Source organism: Amblyomma americanum, chromosome 1, assembly GCF_052857255.1.
Source record: "Amblyomma americanum isolate KBUSLIRL-KWMA chromosome 1, ASM5285725v1, whole genome shotgun sequence".
NCBI classification, from domain to species: Eukaryota; Metazoa; Arthropoda; class Arachnida; order Ixodida; family Ixodidae; genus Amblyomma; species Amblyomma americanum.
Window position 1 is genome coordinate 521,669,166 of NC_135497.1, and position 10,176 is coordinate 521,679,341.

At 48.3% G+C, this 10,176-nt stretch overlaps 2 non-coding genes across 2 annotated transcripts; both read left to right on the top strand.

Annotated features, from left to right (window-relative positions):
- Nucleotides 1-757: 757 nt before the first annotated feature.
- Nucleotides 758-831, top strand: TRNAS-CGA (transfer RNA serine (anticodon CGA)). Its single transcript has one exon. It is a non-coding gene; the product is annotated as a tRNA-Ser (tRNA).
- A 2,857-nt stretch (nt 832-3,688) lies between these two features.
- Nucleotides 3,689-3,762, top strand: TRNAS-CGA (transfer RNA serine (anticodon CGA)). Its single transcript has one exon. It is a non-coding gene; the product is annotated as a tRNA-Ser (tRNA).
- The last annotated feature ends 6,414 nt before the right edge of the window (nt 3,763-10,176 follow it).

Below are 10,176 nucleotides of genomic sequence, written 5' to 3' on the forward strand. Positions count from 1 at the left end.
ACGCTTCCTATATCGGAGAAACAGGCAAATTCAAGACAAGGCTCAAACAGCCCCAAAATGACGTCGCCAAAGGAAAATCTATCTCAAACGCTTTGGCGCAACATCATCAAGAAACTGGCCATACCATCGACTGGGACGCAGCACGTGTAATTGCAAAGGAAAAATCATTACCAAAACGCCTTCTCATAGAATCATTGTGCATTCAATCCACGCCAAACACGATTAACCGTACCCGTGGCAATCTCCCAGAGATATACCTGCGCACCCTTCAAAAAACTGCCCATATATAGCTCACCTGCCCGTCCTTCGCTTCTTTGTGATCAAGGCACCCGTACGGGCGCCGAAACGTCAATTCATTTTTATTTTCTTTGAACCTTGGCGAGTTTATTAATCTAAGTACTATAATATCCCACTGATCAGCACAACGCATAAAAAAACATTCCCCTATGCACCTTGGTTTCGGTGACTGTTTGCTCCCTTCATAGGTTTGTCAAACGGGCCCCTCATTTCCGTTAAATTACCTGCTAATAGCTTAACGAGGGTCTCGGTTCTGGCAGTCTTGATGCCATAGGTAGCTTAAGAGGGCTCTCGCACAGTTTCCGCCCTCGCCGTTAGATGACGTTCCACGTCACTCTCGCGGTATTACAGGACGTGCTACGTCCGCCGCTATGGTCGAGGGTGGCGCTGGTGAACACTCTCAAGGTTCGCTTACACCCAATGAACATAAATACCCTCGAGAGCAGCAGATTGGACAGCCGTCGCCGTAGCTCAGTTGGTAAGAGCACCGAACGCGATATTCGGAGGTCGTGGGTTCGGATCCCACCGGCGACATGGTTGTTTTTTCTGCTGCTTTATACGTAATTTTCTTTAAGCGATTTATTAGTCTAAGTACTATAATATCCCACTTATAAGCACAACACATAAAAAAACATTCCCCTATGCACCTTGGTTTCGGTGACTGTTGGCTCCCTTCGTAGGTTTGTCAAAAGGGGCCCCTCATTTCCTTTAACTTACCTGCTAAAAGCTTAACGAGGGTCTCGGTTCTGGCAGTCTTGATGCCATAGGTAGCTTAACAGGGCTCTCGCACAGTTTCCGCCCTCGCCGTTAGATGACGTAGGACGTGCTACGTCCGCCGCTATTGTCGAGGGTGGCGCTGGTGAACACTCTCAAGGTTCGCTTACACCCAATGAACATAAATACCCACGAGAGCTGCAGATTGGAAAGCCGTCGCCGTAGCTCAGTTGGTAAGAGCACCGAACGCGATATTCAGAGGTCGTGGGTTCGGATCCCACCGGCGGCCTGGTGGTTGTTTTTCCTGCTGCTTAATAAGTAATTTTCTTGAAGCGATTTATTAATCTAAGTACTATAATATCCCACTGATCAGCACAACGTATAAAAAACATTCCCCTATGCACCTTGGTTTCGGTGACTATTGGCTCCCTTCATAGGTTTGTCAAACGGGCCCTTCATTTCCTTTAACGTACCTGCTGATAGCTTAAAGAGGGTCTTGGTTCTGGCAGTCTTGATGGCATAGGTAGCTTAAGAGGGCTCTCGCAGTTTCCGCCCTCGTCCTTAAATGACGTTCCACGTCACGCTCGCGGTATTTCAGGACGTGCTACGTCCGCCGCTAAGGTCGAGGGTGGTGCTGGTGAACACACTAGAGGTTCGCTTACACCCACTGAACATAAATACATACGAGAGCAGCAGATTGGACAGCCGTCGCCGTAGCTTAGTTGGTAAGAGCACCGAACGCGATATTCGGAGGTCGTGGGCTCGGATCCCACCGGCGACATGGTTGTTTTTTCTGCTGCTTTATACGTAATTTTCTTTAAGCGATTTATTAATCCAAGTACTATAACATCCCACTGATCAGCACAACGCATTAAAAAAACATTCCCCTATGCACCTTGGTTTCGGTGACTGTTGGCTCCCTTCATAGGTTTGGCAAACGCGCCCCTCATTTCCTTTAACTTACCTGCTAATAGCTTAACGAGGGTCTCGGTTCTGGCAGTCTTGATGCCATAGGTAGCTTAAGAGGGCTCTCGCACAGTTTCCGCCCTCGTCATTAGATGACGTTCCACGTCACGCTCGCGGTATTACTGGACGTGCTACGTTCGCCGCTATGGTCGAGGGTGGCGCTGGTGAACACTCTCAAGGTTCGCTTACAACCAATGAACATAAATACCCATGTGAGCAGCAGATAGGACAGCCAGCGCCGTAGCTCAGTTGGTAAGAGCACCGAACGCGATATTCAGAGGTCGTAGGTTCAGATCGCACCGGCGGCATGGTTGTTTTTTCTGCTGCTTTATAAGTAATTTTCGTTAAGCGATTTATTAATCTAAGTACTATAATATCCCACTGATCCGCACAACGCATAAAAAAACATTCCCCTATGCACCTTGGTTTCGGTGACTATTGGCTCCCTTCATAGGTTTGTCAAACGGGCCCTTCATTTCCTTTATCGTACCTGCTAATAGCTTAACGAGGGTCTCGGTTCTGGCAGTCTTGATGGCATAGGTAGCTTAAGAGGGCTCTCGCACAGTTTCCGCCCTCGTCCTTAGATGACGTTCCACGTCACGCTCGCGTTATTACAGGACGTGCTACGTCCGCCGCTAAGGCCGAGGGTGGTGCTGGTGAACACTCTCAAGGTTCGCTTACACCCAATGAACATAAATACATACGAGAGCAGCAGATTGGACAGCCGTCACCGTAGCTGAGTTGGTAAGAGCACCGAACGCGATATTCGGAGGTCGTGGGTTCTGATCCCACCGGCGGCATTGCTGTTTTTTCTGCTGCTTTATAAGTAATTTTCTTTAAGCGATTTATTAATCTGAGGTACTATGATATCCCACTGATCAGCACAACGCACAAAACAAAATTCTCTATGCACCTTGGTTTCGGTGACTGCTGGCTCCCTTCATAGGTTTGTCAAACGGGCCCCTCATTTCCATTAACTTACCTGCTAATAGCTTAGCGAGCGTCTCGGTTCTGGCAGTCTTGATGCCATAGGTAGCTTAAGAGGGCTCTCGCACAGTTTCCGCCCTCGTCATTAGATGACGTTCCACGTCACGCTCGCGGTATTACAGGACGTGCTACGTTCGCCGCTATGGTCGAGGGTGGCGCTGGTGAACACTCTCAAGGTTCGCTTACAACCAAAGAACATAAATACCCACGAGAGCAGCAGATTGGACAGCCGTCGCCGTAGCTCAGTTGGTAAGAGCACCGAACACGATATTCGTAGATCGTGGGTTCGGATCCCACCGGCGGCATGGTTGTTTTTTCTCCTGCTTTATAAGTAATTTTCTTTAGGCGTTTTATTAATCTAAGTACTATAATATCCCACTGATAGGCACAAAACGTAAAAAAACATTCCCCTATGCACCTTGGTTTCGATGACTGTTGGCTCCCTTCATAGGAATGTCAAAAGAGGCCCCTCATTTCCTTTAACTTACCTGCTAATAGCTTAACGAGGGTCTCGGTTCTGGCAGTCTTGATGCCATAGGTAGCTTAAGAGGGCTCTCGCACAGTTTCCGCCCTCGCCGTTAGATGAAGTTCCAGGTCACGTTCGCGGTATTACAGGACGTGCTACGTCCGCCGCTATGGTCGAGGGTGGCGCTGGTGAACACTATCAAGGTTCGCTTACACCCAATTAACATAAATACCCACTATGGCAGCAGATTGGACAGCCGTCGCCGTAGCTCAGTTGGTAAGAGCACCGGACGCGATATTCGGAGGTCGTGGGTTCGGATCCCACCGGCGACATGGTTGTTTTTTCTGCTGCTTTATACGTAATTTTCTTTAAGCGATTTATTAGTCTAAGTACTATAATATCCCACTTATAAGCACAACACATAAAAAAACATTCCCCTATGCACCTTGGTTTCGGTGACTGTTGGCTCCCTTCGTAGGTTTGTCAAAAGGGGCCCCTCATTTCCTTTAACTTACCTGCTAAAAGCTTAACGAGGGTCTCGGTTCTGGCAGTCTTGATGCCATAGGTAGCTTAACAGGGCTCTCGCACAGTTTCCGCCCTCGCCGTTAGATGACGTAGGACGTGCTACGTCCGCCGCTATTGTCGAGGGTGGCGCTGGTGAACACTCTCAAGGTTCGCTTACACCCAATGAACATAAATACCCACGAGAGCTGCAGATTGGAAAGCCGTCGCCGTAGCTCAGTTGGTAAGAGCACCGAACGCGATATTCAGAGGTCGTGGGTTCGGATCCCACCGGCGGCCTGGTGGTTGTTTTTCCTGCTGCTTAATAAGTAATTTTCTTGAAGCGATTTATTAATCTAAGTACTATAATATCCCACTGATCAGCACAACGTATAAAAAACATTCCCCTATGCACCTTGGTTTCGGTGACTATTGGCTCCCTTCATAGGTTTGTCAAACGGGCCCTTCATTTCCTTTAACGTACCTGCTGATAGCTTAAAGAGGGTCTTGGTTCTGGCAGTCTTGATGGCATAGGTAGCTTAAGAGGGCTCTCGCAGTTTCCGCCCTCGTCCTTAAATGACGTTCCACGTCACGCTCGCGGTATTTCAGGACGTGCTACGTCCGCCGCTAAGGTCGAGGGTGGTGCTGGTGAACACACTAGAGGTTCGCTTACACCCACTGAACATAAATACATACGAGAGCAGCAGATTGGACAGCCGTCGCCGTAGCTTAGTTGGTAAGAGCACCGAACGCGATATTCGGAGGTCGTGGGCTCGGATCCCACCGGCGACATGGTTGTTTTTTCTGCTGCTTTATACGTAATTTTCTTTAAGCGATTTATTAATCCAAGTACTATAACATCCCACTGATCAGCACAACGCATTAAAAAAACATTCCCCTATGCACCTTGGTTTCGGTGACTGTTGGCTCCCTTCATAGGTTTGGCAAACGCGCCCCTCATTTCCTTTAACTTACCTGCTAATAGCTTAACGAGGGTCTCGGTTCTGGCAGTCTTGATGCCATAGGTAGCTTAAGAGGGCTCTCGCACAGTTTCCGCCCTCGTCATTAGATGACGTTCCACGTCACGCTCGCGGTATTACTGGACGTGCTACGTTCGCCGCTATGGTCGAGGGTGGCGCTGGTGAACACTCTCAAGGTTCGCTTACAACCAATGAACATAAATACCCATGTGAGCAGCAGATAGGACAGCCAGCGCCGTAGCTCAGTTGGTAAGAGCACCGAACGCGATATTCAGAGGTCGTAGGTTCAGATCGCACCGGCGGCATGGTTGTTTTTTCTGCTGCTTTATAAGTAATTTTCGTTAAGCGATTTATTAATCTAAGTACTATAATATCCCACTGATCCGCACAACGCATAAAAAAACATTCCCCTATGCACCTTGGTTTCGGTGACTATTGGCTCCCTTCATAGGTTTGTCAAACGGGCCCTTCATTTCCTTTATCGTACCTGCTAATAGCTTAACGAGGGTCTCGGTTCTGGCAGTCTTGATGGCATAGGTAGCTTAAGAGGGCTCTCGCACAGTTTCCGCCCTCGTCCTTAGATGACGTTCCACGTCACGCTCGCGTTATTACAGGACGTGCTACGTCCGCCGCTAAGGCCGAGGGTGGTGCTGGTGAACACTCTCAAGGTTCGCTTACACCCAATGAACATAAATACATACGAGAGCAGCAGATTGGACAGCCGTCACCGTAGCTGAGTTGGTAAGAGCACCGAACGCGATATTCGGAGGTCGTGGGTTCTGATCCCACCGGCGGCATTGCTGTTTTTTCTGCTGCTTTATAAGTAATTTTCTTTAAGCGATTTATTAATCTGAGGTACTATGATATCCCACTGATCAGCACAACGCACAAAACAAAATTCTCTATGCACCTTGGTTTCGGTGACTGCTGGCTCCCTTCATAGGTTTGTCAAACGGGCCCCTCATTTCCATTAACTTACCTGCTAATAGCTTAGCGAGCGTCTCGGTTCTGGCAGTCTTGATGCCATAGGTAGCTTAAGAGGGCTCTCGCACAGTTTCCGCCCTCGTCATTAGATGACGTTCCACGTCACGCTCGCGGTATTACAGGACGTGCTACGTTCGCCGCTATGGTCGAGGGTGGCGCTGGTGAACACTCTCAAGGTTCGCTTACAACCAAAGAACATAAATACCCACGAGAGCAGCAGATTGGACAGCCGTCGCCGTAGCTCAGTTGGTAAGAGCACCGAACACGATATTCGTAGATCGTGGGTTCGGATCCCACCGGCGGCATGGTTGTTTTTTCTCCTGCTTTATAAGTAATTTTCTTTAGGCGTTTTATTAATCTAAGTACTATAATATCCCACTGATAGGCACAAAACGTAAAAAAACATTCCCCTATGCACCTTGGTTTCGATGACTGTTGGCTCCCTTCATAGGAATGTCAAAAGAGGCCCCTCATTTCCTTTAACTTACCTGCTAATAGCTTAACGAGGGTCTCGGTTCTGGCAGTCTTGATGCCATAGGTAGCTTAAGAGGGCTCTCGCACAGTTTCCGCCCACGCCGTTAGATGAAGTTCCAGGTCACGTTCGCGGTATTACAGGACGTGCTACGTCCGCCGCTATGGTCGAGGGTGGCGCTGGTGAACACTATCAAGGTTCGCTTACACCCAATTAACATAAATACCCACTATGGCAGCAGATTGGACAGCCGTCGCCGTAGCTCAGTTGGTAAGAGCACCGGACGCGATATTCGGAGGTCGTGGGTTCGGATCCCACCTGCTGCATGGTTGTTTTTATGCTGCTTTATAAGTAATTTTCTTTAATCGATTTATTAATCTAAGTACTATAATATCTCACTGATAAGCATAACACATAAAAAACATTCCCCTATGCACCTTCGTTTCGGTGACTGTTGGCTCCCTTCATAGGTTTGTCAAACGGGCCCCTCATTTCCTTTAACTTACCTGCTAATAGCTTAACGAGGGTCTCGGTTCTGGCAGTCTTGATGACATAGGTAGCTTAAGAGGGCTCTCGAACAGTTTCCGCCCTCGTCCTTAGATGATGTTCCACGTCACGCTCGCGGTATTACAGGACGTGCTACGCCCGCCGCTAAGGTCGAGGGTGGCGCTGGTGAACACTCTCAAGGTTCCCTTACACCCAATGAACATAAATACATACGAGAGCAGCAGATTGGACAGCCGTCGCCGTAGCTCAGTTGGTAAGAGCACCGAACGCGATATTCAGAGGTCGTGGGTTCAGATCGCACCGACGGCATGGTTGTCTTTTCTGCTGCTTTATAAGTAATTTTCTTTAAGCGATTTATTAATCTAAGTACTATAATATCTCACTGATAAGCATTGCACATAAAAAACATTCCCCTTTGCACCTTCGTTTCGGTGACTGTTGGCTCCCTTCATAGGTTTGTCAAATGGGCCCATCATTTCCTTTAACTTACCTGCTAATAGCTTAACGAGGGTCTCGGTTCTGGCAGTCTTGATACTATAGGTAGCTTAAGAGGGCTCTCGCACAGTTTCTGCCCTCGCCGTTAGATGACGTTCCACGTCAATCTCGCGGTATTACAGGACGTGCTACGTCCGCCGCTATGGTCGAGGGTGGCGCTGGTGAACACTCTCAAGGTTTGCTTACACCCAATTAACATAAATACCCACTATGGCAGCAGATTGGACAGCCGTCGCCGTAGCTCAGTTGGTAAGAGCACCGGACGCGATATTTGGAGGTCGTGGGTTCGGATCGCACCTGCTGCATGGTTGTTTTTATGCTGCTTTATAAGTAATTTTCTTTAATCGATTTATTAATCTAAGTACTATAATATCTCACTGATAAGCATAACACATAAAAAACATTCCCCTATGCACCTTCGTTTCGGTGACTGTTGGCTCCCTTCATAGGATTGTCAAACGGGCCCCTCATTTCCTTTAACTTACCTGCTAATAGCTTAACGAGGGTCTCGGTTCTGGCAGTCTTGATGACATAGGTAGCTTAAGAGGGCTCTCGAACAGTTTCCGCCCTCGTCCTTAGATGACGTTCCACGTCACGCTCGCGGTATTACAGGACGTGCTACGCCCGCCGCTAAGGTCGAGGGTGGCGCTGGTGAACACTCTCAAGGTTTCCTTACACCCAATGAACATAAATACATACGAGAGCAGCAGATTGGACAACCGTCGCCGTAGCTCAGTTGGTAAGAGCACCGAACGCGATATTCGGAAATCGTGGTTTCGGATCCCACCGGCGGCATGGTTGTTTTTTCTGCTGCTTTATAAGTAATTTTCTTTAAGCGATTTATTAATCTAGGTACTATAATATCCCACTGATAGGCACAAAACGTAAAAAAACATTCCCCTATGCACCTTGCTTTCGATGACTGTTGGCTCCCTTCATAGGAATGTGAAAAGAGGCCCCTCATTTCCTTTAACTTACCTGGTAATAGCTTAACGAGGGTCTCGGTTCTGGCAGTCTTGATGCCATAGGTAGCTTAAGAGGGCTCTCGCACAGTTTCCGCCCTCGCCGTTAGATGAAGTTCCAGGTCACGCTCGCGGTATTACAGTACGTGCTACGTCCGCCGCTATGGTCGAGGGTGGCGCTGGTGAACACTCTCAGGGTTCGCTTACACCCAATGAACTTAAATACCCACGAGAGCAGCAGATTGCAGAGCCGTTGCCGTAGCTCAGTTGGTAAGAGCACCAAACGCGATATTCAGAGGTCGTGGGTTCGGATCCCACCGGCGGCATAGTTGTTTTTTCTGCTGCTGTGTAAGTAATTTTCTTTAAGCGATTTATTAGTCTAAGTACTATAATATCCCACTGATAAGCACAACACATAAAAAAACATTCCCCTATGCACCTTGGTTTCGGTGACTGTTGGCTCCCTTCATAGGTTTGTCAAACGGGCCCCTCATTTCCTTTAACTTACCTGCTAATAGCTTGACGAGTGTCTCGGTTCTGGCAGTCTTGATGCCGTAGGTAGCTTAACAGGGCTCTCGCACAGTTTCCGCCCTCGCCGTTAGATGACGTAGGACGTGCTACGTCCGCCGCTATGGTCGAGGGTGGCGCTGGTGAACACTCTCAAGGTTCGCTTACAACCAATGAACATAAATACCCACGTGAGCAGCAGATAGGACAGCCAGCGCCGTAGCTCAGTTGGTAAGAGCACCGAACGCGATATTCAGAGGTCGTGGGTTCAGATCGCACCGGCGGCATGGTTGTTTTTTCTGCTGCTTTATAAGTAATTTTCTTTAAGCGATTTATTAATCTAAGTACTATAATATCTCACTGAGAAGCATAACACATAAAAAACATTCCCCTTTGCACCTTCGTTTCGGTGACTGTTGGCTCCCTTCATAGGTTTGTCAAATGGGCCCATCATTTCCTTTAACTTACCTGCTAATAGCTTAACGAGGGTCTCGGTTCTGGCAGTCTTGATACTATAGGTAGCTTAAGAGGGCTCTCGCACAGTTTCTGCCCTCGCCGTTAGATGACGTTCCACGTCCCTCTCGCGGTATTACAGGACGTGCTACGTCCGCCGCTATGGTCGAGGGTGGCGCTGGTGAACACCCTCAAGGTTTGCTTACACCCAATGAACATAAATACCCACGAGAGCAGCAGATTGGAGAGCCGTTGCCGTAGCTCAGTTGGTAAGAGCACCGAACGCGATATTCGGAGGTCGTGGGTTCGGATCCCACCGGCGACATGGTTGTTTTTTCTGCTGCTTTATACGTAATTTTCTTTAAGCGATCTATTAATCTAAGTACTATAATATCCCACTGATCCGCACAACGCATAAAAAAACATTCCCCTATGCACCTTGGTTTCGGTGACTATTGGCTCCCTTCATAGGTTTGTCAAACGGGCCCTTCATTTCCTTTAACGTACCTGCTAATAGCTTAACGAGGGTCTCGGTTCTGGCAGTCTTGATGGCATAGGTAGCTTAAGAGGGCTCTCGCACAGTTTCCGCCCTCGTCCTTAGATGACGTTCCACGTCACGCTCGCGGTATTACAGGACGTGCTACGTCCGCCGCTAAGGCCGAGGGTGGTGCTGGTGAACACTCTCAAGGTTCGCTTACACCCAATGAACATAAATACATACGAGAGCAGCAGATTGGACAGCCGTCACCGTAGCTGAGTTGGTAAGAGCACCGAACGCGATATTCGGAGGTCGTGGGTTCTGATCCCACCGGCGGCATTGTTGTTTTTTCTGCTGCTTTATAAGTAATTTTCTTTAAGCGATTTAATAATCTGAGGTACTATAAT